General features: G+C 33.2%; 1 long non-coding RNA gene across 2 annotated transcripts; it reads right to left on the bottom strand.

The window, feature by feature from the left end:
• Positions 1-1,470: 1,470 nt before the first annotated feature.
• LOC111050243 lies at positions 1,471-26,174 on the bottom strand. 2 transcript variants are annotated; one of them, XR_005573230.1, is made up of 7 exons: positions 26,053-26,174; positions 15,802-15,974; positions 14,293-14,423; positions 13,097-13,244; positions 8,920-9,008; positions 6,474-6,693; positions 1,471-3,975 (listed from the first exon to the last, which is right to left on the bottom strand). It is a non-coding gene; the product is annotated as an uncharacterized LOC111050243 (long non-coding RNA). The 2 variants fall into 2 exon arrangements; XR_005573229.1 differs by lacking the exons at positions 13,097-13,244; positions 14,293-14,423; positions 15,802-15,974; positions 26,053-26,174 and adding an exon at positions 12,382-12,426 and having other exon boundaries at positions 1,473-3,975.
• Between the last annotated feature and the right edge of the window lie 1,022 nt (positions 26,175-27,196).

Here is a 27,196-nt window from a genome sequence, read left to right on the forward strand (position 1 = left end):
TCGCCTTCCAGCCAAGCATCGGTGGGCTCTCGAGTTTTGGAATTCGAGACGAAATGTCCGTCTTTGTCAAACTTTCCCAGGTCTTTTTCTTCATCCATGTTGAAAGCTTCCAGAGGAATCTCTTTCTTGCTACGTGACTCAATTAAATCAGCATCTTCATCCAATGAAATTGTTTCATCGTCATCATCGGTATTGATACCTCCCCGCTATTCAAATTCCCTACATTGCCACGTGCTCGCTTTGAGTACCTCCCTACCAGTTGATGCATCGGGGACGCTCCCCGGTGTTAGACTGAGTAGTTCCAGTCTGCACCGCCAGGCGGCGCCAGACACTACTGCAGTGGAAGCCGGCCTCCTATAGGCCGAAGGCGCTCGGCCAATGGAAGGAGAGGAACCGGTTCGATCCGCTATAAAACGGGGCAATTCCAGCCTCTAATTGTCGACCAATCCAAAAAAGGCCCCAGGCCTTGATGGTATTTCAAGGAAGGCCATCTTCAATGCGCCACCAGAACTAGCTCAACACCTGCTTATAATTTTCAATTCCATTCTGAACACTCAACACTTCCCCTCAGAATGGAAAAAGAGCAAATTATTTCTGCTCCTAAAGCCAGGAAAACGCTCCACCCTACCATCCAGCTACAGGCCCATCTCCATACCTGCTTTTTCTCAAAGCTTTTTGAGAAAATGTTTCTGGAGAAACACATCAGAGATACGCTAGATAGTGTGATTAGGCCAGAGCAGTTTGGATTTCGTGCAAGTTGTTCAACAACTCTGCAACTAATGAAATTCTGCTCTCAATTATCAGACTCTTTCAACAAGAAAGAGCACGTGGCTGCAGTCTTTATAGACTTCAAAGTAGCCTTTGACACTGTGTGGCTGGATGGACTCCTCTATAAACTTTCATCTGTCTTTCCACCCCAACAGTCAGACTCTTCAAGTCATACCTTACTAATAGGTATTTTCAAGTCCAAATCCGTACCCCCTCTTCAATAGCTTCTTTCATGTATAGCCAATTATTGCGGTTGCCCTTCAATTGAGCAAGTTAAAAGAAATAAAGTATCTAGGGCTTATGGTAGATTGTGATCTAACATGGAAGTCACATGTCATGTATTTGAAAAATAATCTTATGAAATGCACAAGAATATTTTATATGCTCAAATCTATATGTCCCCCTGATGTGATGAGAATGTTATACTATGCTTTTGCTGATTCAAAATTACAGTATGGGTTATCCATTTGGGGAGGAGCATACCATACAACACTCAAACCATTGATTACATTGCAGAAGTCATTCATCCGCATGGCTTGTAATGCAGGGTATGTACTATGTTGAACATACAAGGCCTTTGTTTAGAGCAATGAGAATATTGCCATTCCAAAATTTATATATTTATAAAGTACTAAAGATTTTCTTCGATAGAGCCAGCACTGAACGAAAGTGTGAAAACCTGGATTAAATTATATCTTGAGAAATCGATTGGATGATAATATCCCAAGACCAAATTTAACTTTATTCAAAAAATGTTATTCCTTCTTGGCTCCAAAGTTTTATAATATACTCCCTATTACACTAAAATCATTGAATAATAAACACACTTTTCTTAAAGAAGTGAAGGAGTACCTTATGCAATTAGAGGATACTAATACTTTTTCATATCCTTGATATAACTCAACCTGATGTACTTTGCAATTCAATGTCATTATATCTGCATATGGTCTCTTACACTGAATTATTGGGCGTATACTTTGTATTTGTATATTTATGTTTTTCCCCTTGGAATTTCTTTATGTAAAATAATTTCATCATACATCATCATACCCCTATATGATAAATATGATATGATATATGATATTTATATGATAAAATTTGGTAGTCAGTGTATTTTAAGAATTGTATATCCTATTATAATAGCTTATTTATGTGAAGTCCACTTTGTTTCTTCAAATTTATGTCATTCTAGCAGTATATTTGTAATATTTAGAGACCAGTCGGTCGCATCAAATTACCCATCGACGTAGTTCTTAGCTCTAGTTTCAAGATTTATGCATACCACCCCACACAGGCTAGGCCTCGGGGCATTTTTTGTTTTATTCATTCTTATAAAATAATCTTATCATTTTGTTACAACATTATTACTGTACATTTCTATGTTTAGATGATAAGAGGCAGATTTTCCTGTTATTGTACTAGTTTTTGGATGAATAAAATCTTTTTCATTTCATTATTATAGCTGTCTGGCTTGGTCATACAGAAGGGACAATAACCATTCTGAAGAATCTTCATTTCGAAATCATCAACGTGGAATACCTTATCATTCGGTGGTCTTGAGTTCAATAAAATTTCATTTTATACTTGAACTTAATTTATGGGGGCGGGGGCTGGAACTGAATTTTACTGAAATTCGTCAGGGCTTGAGAGAGCACCCTGAATAAATTAATCGATCCTCTATGTGAAACTTTTAAAAACAATATATGTTATTCTGCGACTCAATGCCAACACACAAGGTTTACTTCTGTAGCCAGTGCAGGAAGACTATCCATTTTGCAGTATGGAATTGTTTCAGTTACAACAGTATGTAAAATGGAAGAGAGCAAAGACAATGCTCTACGTTGAAGAACTGCTAAGATATACAGTCATTTGCGACTGTGTATTCTTTCATTAACCTTCCGGCAATCGCGTCCATTAGAATAACACGAGTGATCACGTGTTATACTATTTGAACAGTCAGTTTTATTATGAAATAAATATATTTATTATAAAAATTGATATTTATAATGCCAATTTATAGCAAAAGTTGCATTTGATACTCAATTCAGACTGCACTCCAAATAGTGTCATAAAAGTAATTGAGATGATAAATATATTTTTCCTCCACCTACTGTCTGTCTGTAGTACTTACTGTACTTCCTGGAGCATAATAGTAAAATGTCACTTTTTCGCGCTTGAGTCTAAAAATAAAAAAACTCCCAAGGGTGTAAAAGTAACTCCATTTAAATAACATGGGAAGCAACTCTGTTTTAAAAACTTACATTAGAAATAGGTTGGAAGGTCGAAGCTCAAATGAGGAAGCATACAGTGTTGTCATTGAGCCAACTAAATTCAAGAACTGAACCAGAAATTTGATCAACTTATGGAATATATGTTTGTATACTAAACTTATTACATACTTGACATTAGTAGATTATAAAAATGTATATATTTGAAAATATTTCATGTTATTCAAAATACTAGCCAACGAATATTTCTCACCAGCTAATAAAATCTGAAATTTGGAGTCGGCCATTATTGTTTTGAATCCCTTCATTGTTACAGATAGCACTAGCGCAGTCGGCAGTTAACTCTGCCAGAACTCAGAACGACAAGAACAGATTAATTCGTAAGTTATGTTGTAACATATTGTTATGGGTCACCTAAGTTATTAAAATTATTATATATGTGTTTTTTATAGATGTAGGTGGAGAAAAAATGTGAACATAACGAGTGAAAAATGCTTTTTCTCCCTGAAGGGGAAAGTTTGATGCCCGAGGCGAAGCCGACTGTATTACACTGTACACTGTATTAACTGTATTTTATACTCTATATATACAAATAAATATTTTAGAGCATTACATGCATAATATATTAATATAAATTAGCTTCAATTTTGATTGGGAGAGATGTAGTTGAAGGCATAGATGATAGCCCGAAATCCCGCAAAGTAAAATTAGGCTTTTAAAACTGAGAAATTATCAACTGTTGCACTTTTTACAACACGACTGCCGGAAGGTTAAACTGAATTAACTCTATTTATTTTTATCACATAATCTTATCTTTGGTCGGCAGGCACGGGATGGGCGGTTGGCACCTTGTCCTGTGGCAGTCCATTATCAAAGAGACGAGGTTGCACTTGGTGGATGCGCAGAGAGAGCTGCGCACTAGTAGCTGTTGGTGTGCATGCGCCCATCTGCTGCACATGTACAGTCATGTGCATGTTTCCTGCAACACCAGCCACATTCATCTCAAACAAATAGCATTGAATAGAAAAGTGGTTTAGTAATTTTTTTGACCATAATAAAACAATAGCTTCAACTTGAATAGAATGCCCCCCAGTGTTATGATGAACATTATCATCACCTAGGCTTAAAATACTTCCAGAAAGTCGCCTTTGTAAAATAATAAATAATTCAGGGTTGGTGTAAATTATGAAAACTACTTGATATATCATTTACAAGGATAATTTAGGGATCCTATACGAAATGAAAAACCACTTTTCTGTCTCTTCAAAAATGTTGTCCGTCATCTTAAATCCGCCATTTTGAATTCAACTTCATTCTTTCAAATGGGGAAGTGATATGATACATGATTTCGATACAGAATTTGAAAAGAAATTAAATGGCAAAAACCGCACATCAATATCTCAAACCGTTTCAAAGTTATTCACATTTAAAAATACTAATAAGACTGAATCAGTGAATTGAAAATATAAGAAAATTGTAACTGTCAAATTGCACTATTCTAAGTGTAAATAAACACTTGGTAACATCTACTCACATATTCAACACTTTGAACAGAAACGTTTGATCTGTCAGGTTTATAATGTACTCATTTAACTCATTAGATATTGATGTGCGGTTTTCGCCATGTAATTTATCTTCAAATTCTGCATCGAAATCATGTATCATATCACTTCCCCATTTGAAGTAAATAACACTTAGTAATATTTACTAACATATTTAACACTTTGAACAGAAAAGTTTGATCTGTCGGGTTTATAAAGTACTCATTTATCTCATTTTTGTTCAAGGTTAGGTATGCCGATTTAGCCCCCTGTGGGTTGGGGGAGCTTTGAGTCGATCATCATACTCAAGAATGTGTTGAAAACCAGAATTCACCCACAGTATCCATGCTTGTAATAGGAGGCGACTAAAATGGACCTCAAGGCAACTCCAGAAGTTGCCTTGCCTTCAAACCCACGGGTTCTGCCTCATCAGGGCAGTTTCGGAGGGGCAAAAGGAAAACCCAAGAAACCAGAGATGGGTGAAAACTCACCACTGCTCAAAGAAGGACGGTCATTTGGGCAAAACTTCTTGGGAGAGGTGAGAGGCTTCTGACCCTGCAGAGTTTCGGTGGGGCAAAAAGAAAAACCCAAGAGACCAGAGATGGGTGAAACTCCAGGCACAAATGTGGGTCAAGAGGCTGAGTCGAGGGTGGCCAGGCGCCCTAGAGGCAACTTGGCCACCCCTTTCTCAGCGGTAGGACCTTCAAAGTAGGCCAGGAGTGGAACTCACGTAGGTCACGAGGACTAATCAGTCTGAAGAGACTTCCAAGCATATCACACTGGATTGCAACAAGCAATCGGTTGATGAGTGGGATGTTAGTATAGGGAAAACTTCTGGTTCTTGTAAAGAACACAGGTATTGGTTTGCCTAACTAACATACTACTTGGAAACACAATAAGCTTCGGTTGACGTGTGGGGTTCTTTGAACCTTTGGATCCTTGAATCCGTCCCTTCAAAAACAATAAACAATGCCGATTTAAATGCTCATGCTGTTGAACCTACCAAGAAAAGATTTCCAGAGCGGAGGATGCTTGGTCTACAGAGTTTCGGAGAAGATTCTAGCAAGCAGACATTCTATCTGTTCTAGTTTGGAGTTCAGTTTGCATCCCAGCTGGTGGCAATACTAGGGCAACTGCTGTTCAGCTTATAGATTCATCACGCAAATCATCATCTCGTCTTCTTTGAGAAGAATGAGGAACTCGTGGGGCTTGAGTGTATAGCTCGAGTTAACATTTGTGGATTAAATGTCATTAAAATGTAGGTGCTTCAACACTAATGAGGCACATGCATCATGCTACACACTACACGTTGTAACCTGTGTTATCTACATGTCAGTGCTGCTACAGTTCTACTCTTGTGGATCAGGCGTCTGTTCAAAACTATTTTCTCAATACTATTTAAATTCTAATAGAGACTTTAAAATTTATCAACCAGTGCCTACATGAGTGGCATGAATAAAACCTAAATTACGTTTTTGCACTGCATCCATTGTGATTCAGAATCAAATCACAAAATTTCATTTTTTATTTATTCATAGACAATAGATACAATCCAAGTGTAAACATGAGGTTATGTAGAGTTCATGATTTGATTTACATTCAAAAAATATAGAATTTTAAAATCTTCAATAGTTTGAAGTTAAAGTTCAATAAGTTGAATTTTCAATTTATCTGATTAATTTATTTCCAAACAAGAAACTTCTATCACAATCTAAAAATATTTGAAATTTTACTTGAGACAAAGATAAAAAACTTTTGCTCTACTTGAGTGATATGTTATAAGTTATAATAATAAGTTATCAAAGAAAAGTGAATGAACAGCATCCTTTTGATGTGTTCAAACCGTAGATTCCTTGTTTTTTAATTGTTAGTTTTGTTTTATTTGTAGAGATTTAATTTAATTGTAGAATTGTAAAATTTGTAGAGGATGTGTCACCTGAGCTGCACTCAACTGCATCCTTCCAAGTTTTAACTTCCATGGAATAAGAAACAGGAATGACCACCAAATAACAGGCAACAGGCTTCAGAATCCTAGTCCATGAATTATGATGATCAAGATGATTAATAATGTTCATTTTGAACCATTACGTCGATGATTTGTTGAGTATAATGCAGGTTGAGCCAAGTGATATGAGAATTGAGTTCAATTATTGAATCTGTAAGAAAATATAAACCACTATTAGGAAGGGTATAGTTTATATATTTAGATATATATCTGAATAAAATGCGAATTTCATATTCAGAATGAGAAAAATAATAGAATGTTTTGTGTTGGACCTTTAGATTTCTACTATGTTGAACCAGGGCAGCGGAATTCATTCTATTCAAATACTTCACAACACCCATCTTCTCTCACAAGGCACAAAACTAAAAATTCCTATTAATTTTCCATTCATATTTTGAAATTCTATTTGCATTTTTCTCATGTGAGAAACAAAATATTACATAATATTGAAGTAATTAGGTACTTCAATGTAAGTGATGATATTACATGACATGATAAACATATAAATTAAAAAAGTAACTAAGTACGATTGTGAAGAGAACCCCTTTGAATTACAATGACAACAGTTTCATTCAAGTGTTTTCAACATTTGGTGATGCACATTTTGCATTGGTGAAAGTTTATCCCAACCAAAGTCTATAGAAAGACACGCCACCATTTTGTTGCTTGTTGAAAAGATAAACGGCTAACGTGTGATTAGTACAAATAATTAGTATAGAATTAATAATAGTATTAATAGTGTAGTAAAAATTGATATAATAGCATAATATGGAATAGACATATTCATATTTTGGACAATTCTTGCTCCAAAATTGACAAAGGTGTCATGAACTCTATTTATAGACCTTGATCACAACTGGTTACGTTGCGAAGCACAGGCACACACTGGAAAATTATGAAATACACGATTCTCTAAATTCTGGATATTGAACATATTTCTATTTGTTTTGGAAGTTTTTTCAAATAGCTCAAGTTCAAAACTGATTATAATCAAACTATCTTCAAATATTTACAAGTGAACTACAAGGAATCCCCACAGAATAGTCAGTCTATAGAGGAGAACACTAAAAAATAACGAAAAAATTGATGAAATAAAAAATCATTATTAAAAAAATCAAATGATACAAATAGTAATAAAATGTACAATAGCACCAGAAACTTGAATAATGCATTATCTATAATATTATTATGGTTAGCACATTTCAATGTTTATAAACTAGAAATTCCAATAAAATAGAAAGTAAGCTGGTTTTATGCACTGAACCTTTATTCGGAAAAAGAGTTAGAATCAACATTTATTTTATGTGAAATGTGCCGTCTATGAGGATGGAACAAATAAAATTATAGAATCTAAGTAAATACTGCAATTTTGTATTGGAATGTTAAAAGGTTGCTTCTTTCAAATAAACTGTAAACTAAACAGTTTTAAATAAATAACTGGTTAGAAAACCTGAATTCTATTTTATTTATTTTGAGAAACATATGAGAGCACAAGGATAATATCCCATAATATTGCTCTCTCAACACATAATACAAGTAAAAAATTAAAAGTGCAGTATTTTAGACAAATATTGAAAGAAATATTAAAAGTCTATCTGAAAAATATCCAGTACAGAAAATTTAAACACAATTTTAGATAACAGAAAAAATAAACAAGAGATATAGATGATATAGATGCCGAATAGAAAGCATACTTGAGAGCATGCCAATTTTGATACTGATCAAATACGAAATAGGATATTCAAAAACCATCGAAACGTGTTGACTAAGACAATCTAAATTAGAGAAATGATACAGTTGAATCATTTTTAAAGCAAAATAAAATGACAAGGAAAGATTGTTCTGGATATTTCGTTACATCTGATTGGTGAGTAACCAATACTATATTATCAGTAATAGGATTAAAAGAATTACTGTATTATCAGTAATTTAGAATATTGAAATAAAAATATTTTTATTCAGATAGTAGGTGATAATTTATAAAATTCTAAAATCTTCCTATATGGGAGTGTGGAGTTGCCTCACTACTATATAATATAGAATCCTAGAATCTATTTGAAACTGCAAAGCAAACCTAAACTAACGCTTAAGTAACAAATTTCAAACAAATTGTCAACAATTTCTCAGTTTTAACAATATTTTTATACAATTCCTTCATGGATATTAGAGGTTTGAAGTTCACCCGCGCCTATAGCGACTCCTGTATTTAAATTAGTACATAAAAACTCTAAAACAAGTTCAAATTTGTCAAAATAATCAAAACATTACAGCTTTTCAAGTATTATGTATGGCAAGCATATCTCATGTAGACCAACATCAAACGAAAAAAATAAGCAAAAGAGAATCATTAAATAAATAAATTTTATTAGGTACTAACCTCTATTCAATTTCCCTTCGCCTTTTAGATAACCAACCAAAGTAGTTATGACAAACGTTAATGAATTTGTGACACCACAAAGTTGATATCTGTAAGATGAATTTTTCAGTTATTTGGGGTAGGAAAAACAAGATGTTTACCAATCTAAACCGTCAATTATTCACAGTATGAATATATAACAGAGATCTGTCATGTATTCAACATCAAACCATTCATAATGTACTCAATCTTTAATAGGAATGATAAACTACGCATACAAATATAGACTACTATAACCTATACATTCATGAAAACCCATATGAGAGAATAAAGGTGGAAAAATGAAGAAAAATACATAGTAAGGAATAATTCCGCCATAATACACTTATCTGATAATATCACGCTGATAATAATTATCACTGTAATGAATTTCAATTGAAAATTAATATTTTTAATAATCAAATCTCATGTTCTAAGTGGGACTTTTATAGTTGAATGTTCAACTCTGAAGGGTAGTTACTGTAGGCCTATTAATTATTTTTTATCCAACATAAATGAGCTGCTTACGAATGACTATCGGATCAGAATTATAGTATTAATCTATATATCTATAAAAGGCTAAGCCCTGACAGACTGAAATCACACCACAGCCTAAACTACTGAGCCTAAAAACTTGAAATTTTGCACAATTGTTTATGATAGCCTCAAAACATCCACTAAGAAAGGATTTTCAGAAATTTGCCCCCCTGAGGGAGCTGAGGCCCCCCAAAAATTTTGTACTTTTTAACCGCTCATTGCACAGCAAAGTAATGAGGAAAAAAATTAGATCTATGCAGAAAAATTTCGATCAGGAGCACAGGGGGGTTCAGGAGAGGGCATTTTTCGAAAATTTTGATGTAAAATCATACTACAGCTCAAACTAATTGTCCTACAGACTTAAAAATTTGCACAAATATTCTCCAAACATGCTAGACGCGCACTAAGAACGGATTTTGAGAAATTTTGTCTCTAAAGGTTTCAAAGGATGGAAAAGGATCCTATTAAGTAAGCTTATGAACATTGTAAGGTGAACGCCATATGGAACTGAAATAATTATTGATTGACATGAGATATTCTAACATATGGTTTAATCATTCGAAATAACAAAATCATATGATATAAATTCAAAAAAGAACATCTCTTATATCTATGAAAGGCTAAGCCCTGACAGACTGAAATCGCACCACAGCCCAAACTACTGAGCCTAAAAACTTGAAATTTTGCAAAATTGTTTATGGTAGCCTGAAAACATCCACTAAGAAAGGATTTTCAGAAATTTGCCCCCCTGAGGGAGCTGGGGCCCCACAAAAATTTTGTACTTTTTAACCGCTCATTGCACAGAAAAGTCATGAGGAACTTTTTTGTTTAGCTACAAAAAAAATTAGATCTATGCAGAAAAATTTCGATCAGGAGCACAGGGGGGTTCAGGAGAGGGCATTTTTCGAAAATTTTGATGTAAAATCACACTACAGCTCAAACTAATACTGTCCTACAGACTTAAAAATTTGCACAAATATTCTTCAAACATGCTAGACGCGCACTAAGAACACATTTTGAGACATTTTGTCTCTAAGGGTTTCAAAAGATGGAAAAGGATCCTATTAAGTAAGCTTATGAACATTTTAAGGTGAACACAATATGGAACTGAATTAATTTATTGTTTGACATGAGATATTCTAACAGATGGTTTAATCATTGGAAATAACAAAATCATATGATAGAAATTCAAAAAAGAAAATCTGTTCTATTATTGCTTTCTACCTGATTCCACTTAACCTCAATAATATTGTTCTGATAATAATTGAAAATTATTTTGCCATTCTTCAGTAATTGATAAATACAATATGAACAACTCTCTTTCATGAGGTGGATTATGAACAACTCTCTTTCGCAGGTGAATATTTTTTTAAAACATTTTCCAGTTTCTCAATGATAGGGGAGAGATAATTGTTTGTATAGGTCTTCTAAGGAACTATTATCTACAGCTGGAGCCAATCAACTATACTTCAACTCCAAACTATCGTTTTAATACATATGCTAAATCATATCATCACAATATGATCTTGAATCATGATCATCTTTCCGTTCTTCGGTAGCCGCTCGGCCGACAATTTTGAAAATATAGGTCTATAAAATGGATTAATAAATAATTATTATTAGCCTCCCTTTTAAAATTTCTGTTCAGAAACCATCCCCAATATTCACACAACATATTCCCAATGTTTGAAGCCGTTATGTCAAGTAGTTTTCAAGTCTATTGGGAACAAACAAACACACAAACAGACATTCATTTTTATATACTGTATATAGATTTACATTCGGCTTAAACAAAAGCCTCTCTAAATGGAGGTAGAATGATAAGGTTGACAACTTTCAGTTCTGTTGTTTTAACATTTTTGTTTTCAAATCACTTTCAAAAAGTTCATGTAGTACCTACTATTGTGTTTGAGACACTTCTGGCGCTATCATAGTTTCACCACTATTCTGTTTCACAGTCATATCTCTTGCAGTCGTTAACTATACTGTATCTATAATAAATTAAAGAGTTGGCTTATACACGTACGGAATAGGAAAATTATGTTTGACGCATCATCACGTCTGAACCACTGGACTAATTAACTTGAAATTTTGCATATAAATTCCAAGGATGGTTATAGGCCTATTTTTAATTCTTAAAAATTTTATTACGTCAAGTTTTCAGTTTGTCAACTTATAAAAAGGATCCTTGCGGAGCACGGGTTTCTGCTATTATTATTATATTGGTAGTTTGTTTATTGGTATAGATATAAATTTATTTGTTTAAATAGATTTCTTAAACTGTTTTCGGAAACCATAATAGATAGCCGAGCTTGCGATAGAGGGGATCTACAATCTCAAACAAGACTAAAAATGACGGCACAAAACAAGTGAAAACAACAAGAGACATGAACATACCTGAGTATTCGAATAGAGCTGGATAGTTTGAAATTTAATAATTTACAACTGAAACTATGAATACTTATTTAATTAGAATTACATGAAATCTGGTCAGGGATTCAAGTTGATGATGGGATGCGGTGCAACTATAGCGATATTCACTTGAACGGTATCACTTATCGTGATTATCACTGTGACTGTGCTGATATTCGATATTCAGTCAGACCAAGATATTATATTATATTGGACCAAGTACATTATGAGTATATTATTATACTGCTTACAGAAATGCAGTCTAGCATCGGCATGCACACGACAGCACCTATTTATTTTCAATGATGGAGCTGCTAAAACAGTAGATTACTACTTCAATATTGGCATAAAATCATGCTTCACAAACGAACGAGCTTCTAACTGTCAAGCTGTCAAACTGGAAGGCAATGACGTTATTTATAAGAAGTGAATCTATAGAATGAACCACTCAGGATATGTCGGTATCCTCGAAATGAATGAGAAAACTTGACTTACTATTGACGGTGCAGAAGACGTTCAGTTTTTGTGACTTTTGCGGTGCAACTGGTGATACGACTATCCTGGGAAAGAGTTTAAAGCTGAGATAAAAGAGTAATGCAAGTTGAGATTGGCATTCTTGTATTTCTCAATCGCTTATCAATTGTTGCTTCATTTTGAATATGATTTGAGAGTGGTTTTCAGATTTCACTGACAATATTAGCAAACACTATCACACTTAATTGTGAACTACTACCTTTCAGACAGCGTTTTAAAAGTGAGCTTGAGGTAATTTAATTTTCAACAAAAAAATTACTCTTTTAAATATTATTTTTATTTCATCAATAGGGACAAGCATACGTCTAGTATATAATCGACTTCAATCATAGATATTGTGCTGCTATAATGAATGAAATATTTTGAAGTAGACCGGTTCTACCAAATAACTAATAATTATTATTTACAAAAGCACTTTTACACTTGATTTCTCGTATCAGTTGGAGGTATACAACTTCCGTGCCTTTTTTCGATAGGATGGGAATAAGATGAGATAAAATAAAAAATAATATAATATAGTACAGTACAATACAATAAAATAAAACCAATTTCTTGATTTTCAAATTACTATTGAAAATCAAGTATCATTAGTATGAATAGTATTAATAGTAGTAAGTATTAGTAGTAGTAAAATTCCAGTATGAATTGAGTATCAATAGAAGTAGGAAATATTTACCTCCATTTTGAAGTTTGAAGAGAACGAATATTGCTGATCGCAGTTGGTTCGATATGTTGGACAATATGTTGAGGAGTCCGGTCTCACAAGGTGTCAGAACATCAAGCGATAATTGAAAAAACCACAACTTCGATAAATGGATCATATACTGTAAATGAAAACAAATTATTCGCATTCTTGAATTCGCTACTGGAAAATTATAAATTGGAATCATTCTGAAAATTATAAATCCATAATATTATACATGAAGGCACCTTTAATGGAAAAATGCAAAATACTTCAGGTCGAAATATTCAGATCTTGAAAGTTGGTATAAATTTACAATCAGTGGAAATTTTCATTTGCAAATCATCAGTCGAGGTTACCAATGGGTTTAAGTAACAAATAATTACTTTTCAATTTTTCTTTTCTTTCTCCTTACATTCTTCTTTCGCCTTTCATCCTTCTTTCTCTTCCCTTCTTCTTCTTCTCTCACTCTCTAACAATTATTTTTTTGTGAACATAAAAGTGTTTTACATTTTTGCTACCTATAGCAGCGCACATACCTAGGTTTTGCTGACTTAGCCAGATAGAAAACAAGTTATTTTTAATTTTAAGAGTTAATGTTTTATTGGAATCTTATTATGTATTTCTTGCTTGTGTATTATTTTTATGATTCATGGTCTACATTGTATTGTTTTTAGTTTGACAAATAAAATTTGAATTTGAATTAGAAACTCTTCACTTTGAAATTAACTTCACTGAGCCTAGTATGTGAGGATCAGCTTTTATTGGGAACATATGACTTGTGAGATGCTAATATATATTTCACCATTGAATGAATGTTTCCAATATGGAAGACGATGAATATCATAAACCTTCTCATTATCTTCGGTGATAGAACTATTCCAAATGGTACTCAGTAAGGTACCTGATACTAAGATATCATTAGGAGCCTTTCAAGATAAACATTGCTTGAAATAAAAGATGTAAGGAATTATGAATAAATCAGCCAACATAGGCTATTCTGGAAAATAAGTACTGTATAGGCTAGTAAATTCAAAGCAAGATGATAATTTACTGTGAAAGAAGATACAAAATAAGACGGTAAAAAGGGAGAAGATAGTTGTTTGTATCAAGGATATCATTGACCTCACAAACACTGACACTTTAAATGCTACAGTATTGAATTTTCGATAAAATTGACATTAAATTACCTTGAATTGAAGTCCAAGAAAATTATATCTCTTCACCATCAGGGTCCACGTTTTCCATCCCATTAGATCAGTGATGAATGGATTTGTGACGCCCCATAGCAAAGCGACAGTGAACATCTGTAATGCTAGAACTGAGAAATTTTCAATCTTGAAAATCAATTTTCATCTAGTCTACACAGTAATATATATATAGGAAAATGATCATGATCTACGGCTAAAGGTGCGAACAGAACGAGTAAGTCACGGTGAAGAACGATGCAACTAAACAGCTGTGCAATGATAAAAACATTTGGAATCATTGATATAGATGTAGTACAATTTGCGAGCTGAAATCTTTGCGGTTCATGCACCGTTCTATTCATGCCCTAAGTATCAACTTAATGATTTTCAACAAAGGAATCTCCAGCAAAAAAAACCTTATGGAAATTACTCCTCAATTTAACTTTCCATTACGATCTGATAAGGCAGCTATGTTGTTTTAAAAGTATGTATTCAAAGTAATCGAAAATTATTATGATGAATTTTAATCTGTGATTCGTGTTGACAAACTTGAAGCACCCAATTTTTCTTGAAATCAATTTTTCCCCCGTTACTGACTTCATATTATACCAATGCATCCGGATTCCGGATATTGATTTTAACCTATCCGTAAATTTCTAAGTTAAATTTGGTAACCCCCTTTGTAATGCTGATGTAGCAATGCATTGTTATTACTAGCCATTAGTTTAGTTAATTTTTCGAGTCAGTCTGTTGCCAGAGCTCGTAGAGCGTACAACTCCTGTAACTCTTTATTAGATGAATTAGTATGTTGAAATAAATAGGATAATTCTTTTTAAATAGCCGGTTGGTTATTCCAGTTCCTTAACTACAGGCTGACGAGCTTAACTGGTGTTAAATTTGTAACTATACGTAGAAATTGTCGTTATGAAAATTGAAAAACAGTTTATTAAAGAAGATTTAATTATTAAATAAAATGACGAAATTAATAAATTGAGGAAGTAGATTAACTTTCTAAACCATTGTTCGTTCAACACTTCTCGAATAAATAGGAAGCATTTTTTACTATTCGAAGCTGTTCTTATCATCCTATTTCAATCTCTTTCCTATTAGGGTGTGTGTACACAGAGAGCGGTCCAATTTCCAAAGAGGATATGGATATATATTTATCTATATCCTCCTAAGACCGCTGTGTGCACAGACCAGTATTCATTCTTGTGATTCGAAGTATTCAGTGATTAGAAACATTGACCTTTTCAGGGAACCCTCATAATTATCTTGCAGTAGGTAGCATCTACTATGCTTCAACTGTACTCTTCACAGGGATTCATTAATAGTTTTTAATCTGTGATTTCAAGAAATCGAATCCGGCCAGAAAATATTGTTCAAGTTTATTATAATATGAAAATCTAACACGAACCAGCAATTTTTTTTTTTTTTTAATCTGTGGTTTTTGACAATTTCTTAGTCTTTTCCATTTAATACGAACCAGCAATACCATGGATAGCTTACCTGCAGACATACTCATGAGATCTTCTAAATTTCAAACAGAATCCTTGCACAGTGGAGAATTGATAATCTTGAAAATCACTAGGTTTTCTATACTGGTTTCAACATTATTATGAAGTCTAGTATTTGCGATTGTTAGTAGATGCGTAGAATCATCATTAGCGAAGCATTGTTTTCTGCAAAACATAAGAGAAAAATGTGTCTCGATTCAAGTTTTCTTACAAAAGAAAATACGAGTATACTTTAATTAAACATTAGGTCTGAGAATGGACGAATAATAAGGTTACAAAGTGTACGTTCTGTGTACAGTAAATTGTTCCAGTTCCAATCGTAAATTGTTCCATCACGTGACTAGTAATGTTCCCATGAAACGCAATTTCAAAATCGTTGGTTCAAGCTTTTGGCGCGCACTTATAAAGTTGATTTACAACAAAATTTGTCGTTTACTATAGTGAGGTCCACGTTATAATGGCATTGAAGAAAGATAGGAGAAAAACGTTGTCAAGTCTCTCCATTTTGCAACTGAGTATGCACAGCTGTTACTCAATTCATCCCATTAAATTTGATCCAATAATAATTATAATTTCCTTGATAAAATAATCAATTGAATGTCAAATTAATCAAGAATATTTATTTTTTCATAATTTGATTCAAAAATTTTCTTCTATAACTGAGATCAGATTTTATTTTTATACAAACCTGGAATGGCAGCTAATTTAAAAAGCTGTGATACGCCAATCTGAATTTCAAAAAAATAGAAATTAAGTTATTTGATAAGTATTCTATTCCAATTGCTTTTAAAAATAATAGAAAAATAGAAATCCTATTAAAATTAAGCAATTTTAATGTAGATAATTCTGAAATAACCTTTCAATATTATTTATACCGGTACGAGTAGGTCTATTCTATACGTGTAGGCTAACTGAAGCATAAATGGAGTCTAAGATGGTAAGTTATCTACTTTTAAAATGTCATTTCAGGTATTTTGATTTGTGTTTCTCATACGGTAATGTCTAAAAATTATTTAATTGTTCCAAAAATACATTTTAAATCAATTATACGACTTGTGAACTAAAGTATTTTGAAAGAATTAAGAAAAAATGGCGGCTGAGAGTTGTTTGTCTACTTTAATAGTCACTGTCAAAAGGAAAAATAAAATATTCTGGCAAACTGACAACATTGCAAAGCTAGACAGAGATAGCGCTATCTGTTTTGTTGTATGATAGAAAAGGACAGCAACAGTATTGTCAATCGTACACTGCCATTATAACATTGACCTCACTTAAGCTGCGTGAATGAAGAAAGGCTGTTTTACAAACTTACCGTCTAGAAAAGTGTGCATTTCTTTCATTCCATTACTTTCAAATTTTCTATAGAGAAAAATTCATTTAACAAATGGTTATCAAATATCATTTTGTTGGTTATGTATTCTATGGCTATGCTATGGTAAACAAACAAGCTATCAGTGCATGCGCATAGAAGCAAGCAGACTACAATTCAATTGACCAATGAGAGCTCGGATAGTTGGAACTGTAACAATTTACCAAGCTTTGACTGTGGGGCAGGAACTTGGAACTGGAACTGGTTTCTGTCAAAATTCTTCCCATGGGACGCGGAACTTTTTACCTGGTAAATTGTGAATCGGACAGTTTACCATATTCTATGTACCCAGAACGGCCTCAGTAATTCACTGCGGCTACGGCCTAAAACCCACGAAGGTATAAACAGAGCCTAGTTCATTTGCGGCCCGCTTATACAGTCGTCGCTCAGGAATTGGACCTTTTTGGCCATTACACACTAACGTAGCGTAGCTAGAAATACATCTTTTGGAAGACGTAGCCGACGTATCTCTCCTAGTGTTAATCAATCTGTCTAATTCAAACCAGCGTAAACATTAGGAGTTACGACTTACGCCTATGTCAACCGAAGACGTGTTTCTAGCTACGCTACGTTTGGTGTGTGATGGTCATTAGGTCAACTTTTGATCATAGTACTTGGAGTTTAAATTCTTGTAATACTTCAAACTCCTTGTTTAATATTACATTTTTTCAAATGCAAACTATATTTAAGAAAATGAATGTATTGCTTCTTGTTGTATGGTAGGTTTGGTAGCCTACCTTTAAACTATTCATACATGAACGATTTGCTATTTTGTTCACAACCCACGAATTAGTACCGTATTGTGTTATCATTTTTGGGAATCCACCTAAACTTAAAGGTCCAATATGATTACAGTTGATTAAGGAGGCAAGTTTATATTACCCGAAAATGACCACGGAAGTAGGCCTAAATATTTGTGCCCGACTACTATAAATTATAGTGAGGTCCACATTATAATGGCAGAGGAGAAATGTAGGAGAGCAGCGTTGCCGATTCTCTGTCTAGCCACTGTCTTCTCTAGACCTAGCGCCGCAGTGCAGGATGGTTTCTCACAGCTTGGCGTTGTTGTCATTTGAGATGGGTGTCTGGCTTGGAAGTGTTTCGGCTGCATTGCAGGATGACTGTTAACGGTTGCCGGAAGATCAACAGCTGGGTTTTTTACGTAATTTTTCGTGATAGAGAAATTCTGATTGCAGATTCATTCTCAGCGACCCCAAGTTTAGCCTGAAGGCTCAGAATGTCAACAATGTTTTTAAATAATTAAAAATCATCATGAAAAGTCATGTCAACAATGTTTTTAAATAATTAAAAGTCATTAATATGGTAGTACACCAAGTTTCTGGAAACTTTTTACTGGTGACTGGAGTTATTATTGACACACAAAAATCAAAATAATCGTGAGAAAGAAAACTGCTGATGAACGCGAATAAGACCGCCACTCCATTGTTCTATTGTCTCGGCTGCTTGGCTGAGCCTGGCTGGAGGGATCAAATAACCGACTGGATTGATCTTTCGTCTGTCCGCTAGGCGGAACTACGCCGACCATTGCTGGGTGGAAGATGTTACTGCGGCCGCTCGCATTCCCACCAACTCTGCTATTATTTGCTGTCTCAGCGCCTAGTCAGAGTCAGACAAGCATCCAGCCTGCACTGCGGAGCTAGGTTAGAGGATAGCTGCTTCGCCAAGAAAATATATTCAAGAATTAAATAAAAAAAAATTCATAATTGAGATTAAAATATTCTGACGATTAATTATATAAGATGTTAAATTAGATAATAGAATATTAATTTTAGAAGATGTTAAAAGGTTTGGTATTGAGTTAAAGGAATATTTGGTAAGATTATCCCTGTATTCGTTAAAGGAATTTTTATAATATTTTATGTGTATGACATTTGTTTGTAATTAGTATTTAGGCTATATTCCTTAGTATTCTGTGACACTATTCATATGTATTTTTACATGTTTATGAATAAAGAATTTTTCAATTCAATTCAAACTCTACATTGTTAAAAACGATCTGGCAACGTAGCGAAACTAGAAAAGGATAGTCTTATCTGATTCGTATAATGATAGACAAGAATAGCAATGTCCAATCACCAATATAAACAATAAACACCAATGTTCATCAAATACTGCCCTTATAAAAAACGTCACATATGAAAATACCAAACAACACATTATACACCATGTCCTACGAAGGGGTTTACACAATCAATTTTATATTAAGTGCCCATTCATGTAAGTATCGAACTTTTTTAAATTTTACACAGTTTAACCCTTAACTGGTATGGTCGGGTCAAAACTGACCCAGCCGACTACACTTTCTTATCTTTTGCAGGAATAATCCTGTCGATCGCCCTCTCCCCCCCTTGTATTCTCCTACTTCCGCCACCACTACAAATTGCCAGTATGCTCTAACTGCTCGTGCGTGTAGTTTGCGATTTATTAGCGTTTTGGGTCAGTTTTGACCCAGCCATACCGTGAGTAGTGAATTCGGTTTTTCAATTTCTGGGTCACGTTTGACCCAAACATACTTTCAATAGTTATTCTTACAGATAATTACACAAAGGTCAACTAAATTCAATCACCGTAATTACCATAATATATTACTTATTACTTAATCAATTACTTACTTACTTATATATCACATAATGATATAATAACCTCATAATCACCATATATTGGGATTTTGTTGCATTGGTTCCATCAAATGATGTAATTTTATACCAATTAAATTTGATTGGCTTTTGTGTAATTGGCTTTTGTGTAATTATTATTATTATTATTGATAATATTATTACTTCTTTCATGAAGGTAAATGATTTTTGGGCCCTAATACAATTCTACAGAAAGATAAGTTCAGAAACAAAATAATCGTTGGCTGGGTCACATTTGACCCAGCCATACCATTAAAGGGGATTCAATCTGTGAATCTATAAAAAATGTGTAAAAGATTTTTATAAAAAATAATGTAACACAAAAAGAGAACATCAGGGATATTATATTCAATAAAGAAACTGGGATTTACACAAGTAGAGAGAACATTTCCATACAAAATGTAAGATTTTTTGAAAATTTTCAGTACATAACTTTTACCTATGTCAGTTTTTTTGTGAACTGATAAAAACTATGTTATTACAGGTTTTTTTGGAGATGGACTCATACTCTATGACATAAAAGCACAGAAGAGACTTTTGTTCAACAGGATGTATTTTTTTATTTTTTCAAAAATAGTATTGAACATTCTTGACATGCTTCAGATTTTTTCAACATAAATATTTTTTAAACTGTAATTTCATATTGTAAATGGTCTTGGAACAACAAGTAGACTATGTTCTTATTTGATTTTAAATATAAATACTTAATTATACATCTAAGAGTATTTTTTTATTTTTTTAAATTTGGGGTCATTTTTGACCCAACCATACCTTGAGTGTGACCCCAAAGACACCATACCAGTTGAGGGTTAAGTACCTAGGTTCTAAAAATATTCTGGGAAAATTTCAACTACCTAAACTTTGTAGAAACTAAATTGCGTAAATTTAAACTGTGTAAAACACTAAGGGCCGTTTGCACAGTGTACCGTAAGTTTAAGCTAAAGCTTAAACCAAATCTGGATTTTTTTTTTGTTTAAACTAAAACTCCGTTTGCACAGTATAAGTTTAAACTCCGTATTGAGTTTAAACTTTGGGAAAGTTTAAACCTCCAAAGCAGGAGGTTTACCAAATAATTTGGATTAACTTGACATCTGTAAAGATTTCATGGGGAAACAGCTGATAGTAAATTATTTTTCGACGGTTGTTTCTAATGCTTCTGTAGACGATAATAATTATTTAGGTTATAGTGAATCATTATTGATAGGAATTGATAGAAGTTTTTAATGCGATTGATAGAGACGACTGCAATGAAATTTTGGAACTGAGAAAAATTGGGCAAAAAACGAATCATTTAAATTTCTGGGATGAATTCATTCAAGTGTCAATTTAGTATTTGATTAAATAAACCACTTGATGGAAAATAAGACAATTTTTATCAGTGGTCTTTGATCAGAAAACATGTTTTTAATAACACATCACTGAGATATTTTGCTTTCGATAGATTTCTAATAAACGAGGAAGATCATAGTAGATTTAAGCGTAACAAAATAACTTTTTTATCTTACATTCTAAAATATATTTTTTGGTGCCAACTAAATATAAGTTTGTATCTAATATTAATATAGCATTTTTTGAATAATTTCTTGATTGCTTATTCATACAGCTTACAGCTCTGTGGATTTTGAACAAGGAAATAGTAGCTAAATAACCTCAATTTACTGATGGTTTGTTAACAAATAACAAATTTCCTGTAAAAATCAACCTTATGATATTAAAAATGATGACATTCTATTACCAACTTAACGCTAAACTAGTTTAACTTAAACTGGATTAGTAAATGCACTGAGAAAACCGATTCAAGTTTAAACTTTCAGATTAACTTAAACTCGATTAACTTAATCGAGTTTAGCAATCCATACTGTGCAAACGGCCCTTAAACTGTGAAAAATTTGAAAAAGTTCGGTGCATGAATGGGCACGTAGGTAATATAAAATTAAACATGTAAACCTAATCTTGAAACATTTTATTTCTGAATCCCCCATTAATAGACTTCCTATTCTTAATATTTAAACCCCAATCTTTCAAACTAAGGTAGCATAGGCCTATAACAGTATCATGATATGAAATACAGCCTGCAAACAAAAATCTGGTGTGGTACACTCACACAACTTTCCTTGCTCATTGAACTGTAAGCCTCATTCTTAAACGAGAATAATTTAGGGGAATAACATAATGACGATTGACGGCAACATAATATTTGAAACTTTATGATCAGACTACTGTATATGTGTATATATAATTGTTTTCAGAGAACTTTTTCCTTTGTGTAAATTGTGAAATTCGATTATTTTTTTTAAATTCGTCAAAACAGCTGTTCTACAGATGAAATATATCGACTATGAGTTCTTTTTATAAACTGCTCTACCTACCTACCTACCTCATGCACGAGAAGGAGGGTACAAATTCCATTTCTCAAGGATGGGGTGGACCCCCATTAGTTTCCCAGGAAGGAGACAAATGTCAGTTGATAGAGCTGATAAAAAACTATACATGGTATGGATTTGAAAAAAATCGGTCGTCATTTTTGAGAAAAAAGTGAAAAACATGGTTTTTTAGTTATTATCCACCATTTTTCCGCCATCTTGAATTTAATTTTATTGAATTTCTTATTGTCGGATCCTCATGGTATAAGGACCTTAAGTTTAAAATTTCAAGTCAATCGGTTAATTAGGAATGGAGTTATCGTGTTCACAGACATTCACACATACACACACACACAGACCAACACCCAAAAATCATGTTTTTGGACTCAGGGGACCTTGAAACGTATAGAAAACTTGAAATTAGGGTACCTTAATTTTTTTTGGAAAGCAATACTTTCCTTACCTATGGTAATAGGGCAAGAAAAGTAAAAATGAATAAAAATCATGACTACCGACCGGTATGAGTCATACACAATGTACTGCCCTGCTAAGCACAGTTGTGGTAACTGACATTTTTTGAGAAAATGAGATAAAGGGGCTACATGATTCTAAACATTTTCAGGATCAGAAAAATAGCATTGAATGCTCAGAGAGTAGGTGAAAGGAGTCACTTGATTATTATTTTATCAATGACGAAGGATTCACCCAAAAAGTATGCAAGTTTTTATTCTGACAACTTTGGGGTATAAAAAAACAAATGACAGAATCATCCAAGATAAGTGCAAAGTGGATAATATCTCTTCACAATCTGATGGGAGAAAAGGGAAAGTTCCACATAACAAGATAGACAGAACACCAATCATAGACCATATTTCAATCATTTGAAACATCAATTTCTCACTATCGCCGTGAACATGCTCCTAACAGATTGCACCTGCCCAGTGATTTGACAATTACAAAAATGTATGAAGATTACAAAAAAACAAATCCAAATTATTCATGTTCTTATGAATTATACAGGGAAGCGGTGGATAAGCTTAATATATCCTTTGTTAAATTAGAACATGAAGAATGTGAAATTTGTGAGCACTTCAAACAGCATGAACACTCTGATGAAAAATTGAATGAAGACTGTCAGCAATGCAAAGATTGGAAATTTCATAAAGAAAATGCAACAATTGCTAGGGAACAGTTTATACAAGATAAGGAGCGATCAAAGGATACTGATGAAATTGTGTACAGTATGTATTTACAAAAAGTAATAATGCTGCCTTGGGTAGACATGTTTAAAAGTGTTATTTTCAGACTTCGTTTGCCAGTGTACAACCTGACCTTCGCCCTTGTTGGAACAAAGGAGAAAAGTAGGTGCATAATTCCTGTTATATGGCACGATGCTGTAAGGGGAAGGAAACAAGAAGATATCGTGAGTGGAATTTTCAATTTTTTTACATGTACTGAGGTGAGAGATGTGAAGAAAGTTACACTGTGGGTAGATAATTCTACATCACAAAATAAGAATTTGGCTTTATTCTCTTTTCTTGTGTACATTGTCAACTCAAAATTAGTAAGTGCACAAGAGATAACAATCAGATACTTTGAGCCAGGACATACTACCTTCATGTCTGATGACAGCTTCCATCATTTAGTAGGAAAATCGATGAAAAACAACAAACAGTCAAAGGTTTTTGACTTCAACGATTTTAAAGAGGCAACAGCAGCTGCTTCCAAGAATACTAAAGTACAGGTGATGGATTTGATTGATTTTTCACAATGGAAAAGCCTGCAGTATGTTAAAAAAGTCTCTAGCACCGAAGACAGACCATACCTGGCAGACTTGTCCACAGTCAAAGTAAATAGAAATAGTTTTCTTCTACAGTACAAAAAAAAATCAATGATGAATGGAAGGAACTGGATTTCCTATTGGTGAAGGTTAAGAAGAGTCAAACATTCCCATAGCCGAAAAATATGAATCTCCTCAAGGGATTTCAGCAGCAAGGAAGGAATCTTTCCTAAATCTTTTTAAAGGAAAATCATCTGTATGTAATACCAGCGAACCGTTTAGATTTTTGCCAGTCATTACCAGTAGCAACAAATGATGAACGATTGGCATTATCTGATTTGCATTATTGTAAGTCCAATTTTCTGAATGTGTGATTTTTTATGTCAAATGAGATCTTAACTGAAATATCATATTATAAATAATATATATATATATGACACTAAAGCTACTCAAAAGTAGAAATACTCAATTTTAAATCAATCAAATCCATCATCGTGAGACAAATTTTCTGAATGTGTGATTTTTTACATCAAACGAGAGTACTGTTTTCATTGATTTTTGTCCTGGGTCAAAGTATTTGATTCTTTAATTTATTTTATTTCTTGTTCACTTATTAAGGACGAGTTGACAAATAATATGATTTTAATATTTATTTAATAGTTCTACTTTCAAGTAACTTTGATGTCATAATTAAACTGTAAAAAAAATTGATCTTCAACACTACAATCATATTAATACAACTGATCTTATTCTCTTTTTATAAAGGCTATCAGTACACAATGTGATGAGGGAAATGTCCAATATAAGACTTGATAGATAGGCCTACATTATTGTAACAATTCGGACATATTATATAATTTGAGATATTTTTCATGACAATATACTTGCTGAACAATCTTTTATAACTATATTGAACATAATATTATGTAGATGCTTTGATGCCTTAGGCTTTTTTTAATTTAATTAGGTTGATGATTGAGGATGTGGAGTCTTCCTAGACGTTCAGTTTGATGGATTTTTTTTTTTAATTTCAAGGTGACAAATCTCTTGAAATAACAATGGAACTATTATTATAAATAATAATATACTGTCTAAAAACACCTGAAAACAGTTCTTATAATTATTAGAAAATAGCCTAGTTTTTGTTACTTGCAAAATTATTGTGTCTGGTGCTAAGTTACAATCCTCTGTATTCTTTGCTTATACTTTCTGTATTTAATTTTTATTTCCATAGTGTATACTTTCATAAGATTATATAATATGTATTTTTGTATCTTTATAATTAAAACACATTTTACCACAAAGTTATATGTTTTTTGAAACTTCGATTTGTCGTATCTGATACATAACCAAGGAAATGCTAAATCAATTTGTTGTGTCTTCAAATATACCACACATTGGCTTAGTAAAATGTACTTACAACAAAAAGGCCAAGTAAATTCAAGTGATTATGGTAAGCAAAAACGTTTTATTGAATGCCTTGGTTATTTATAATGTTTTAATGTTAGAAATGGTTACAAATTCAGATTCAGCGCAGAAAAATACCATAGATGAGAAAAAACGGTTCCTTTAAGCAGGATTTCGGCTGAGGGGCAACATTTTACATATTACTTTTGCAATTCTCAAAATTATCCAGATGTCAGTTACCACAACCAGAGACAAGAATAATATAGTACAAAAATCATGTACTGTACTTACTTATCCTTCATCTATGTCTATTCATCAAATGTCTATTCTTCCCAAAGAATGGACATTCATATGTCCAAAGCTCCGCCAATTTATGTAGATGCATAACAATATGATTATTATCTATAGGTTATTATATTACAAATTGCTTTTTCATATAATATACAGTTCAATAGTTATTTTCTTAGTCTATATTATGTAAATTCATCTATAACTTTGCTGTATTGTAAGCTATTGTATACAAGTGTATAAGCCAGTATATATTGTAATCTACATAAATAAAGTACTCAATCAATCAATCAATCAATCTATGCCACAACTGTGCTTAGCAGGGCAGTGTAGGTTAGGGAATTTTGATGTTGAAATGATACAATGTTGTGGATCTTACTTGTGCAAGCAGCTTCCCAATAATGATTCTCATAATCTGTATGATTCAGTTAACTTTTATACAAAAAATAAGATATTTCAATTTCAATAAAATACAAAACCGCGTGCACACGCCGGGACGCCGCTGCACGAAAATATTCAACAAAAGTTTTAACAAAAGCATTTCTCCGCCTCGCACAGCACCTGAATGCACATGCGCAAGTAATGGTTTTCCCCGTTCCATTCAGTCAGCTCTTTGAATGTAACGTTCTTTGTGATTACGGTTACCGAACACTGTGACTGGAGGTATAGTGAGGTCCACGTTATAATGGCATGGTAGAAAGATAGGAGAAAAGGGTTGCCAGATCTCAGCCTTGTCACACAAACAGCTGATACTGGTATATCTGATGAATTTAACTGTACATTATTGTTGAAAATAGTTAGTCATATTTTATTTGTTAAGAAAGTATATTCTTTAAAGATGTGTTGATAAATTTTCAAGATTGAGATTAAATTTTTTTTCAATTAGTTGAATTTCTACATTGTTGATAAACAATGTGGCAACATCGCAATGAGTGAAGGAGATAGTGCCATCTGCTTTGTTGAACGATAGACAAAGATAGCAACACCATCGCAAATCACACACTGCCATAATGACGTGAACCTCACTATAGCAGCGAGCTCCTGTTTGATGTACATAAAAAAGAACCTGAATGAATATAGTCTGAATGGTGACATTCATAATCATCCAACTATAGTGAGGTCCACGTTATAATGGCAGTGGAGAAAGAAAGGATAACAACGTTGCCGACCCTCTGTCTTGTCAATGTCTTCTATAGACGCTAGCTGTTTGATTTATTGATGTAATATTAACTGTTCATCCTCGTTTGAAATAATTATTTATATTCTATTAAGCAAGAAATTATATTTTTCAATAATTTCATAATGAATTTTCATAATTAAGATGAAATATTTTGTTGATTGATTATAAATTCTACATTGTTGAAAGATGATCCGACCAAGATGAACAGACCAAAGCGAGAAAGAGATAGCCCTATCCGATTTGTTGAATGATAGACAAGGATAGCAATACGACTGCAAATCAAACACTGCCTTTATTACGTGGACCTCACTATATATTATTTTTGTTAATTACAACTACTCAA

The sequence above is a fragment of the Nilaparvata lugens genome, chromosome X (genome assembly GCF_014356525.2).
Source record: "Nilaparvata lugens isolate BPH chromosome X, ASM1435652v1, whole genome shotgun sequence".
Taxonomy (NCBI): domain Eukaryota; kingdom Metazoa; phylum Arthropoda; class Insecta; order Hemiptera; family Delphacidae; genus Nilaparvata; species Nilaparvata lugens.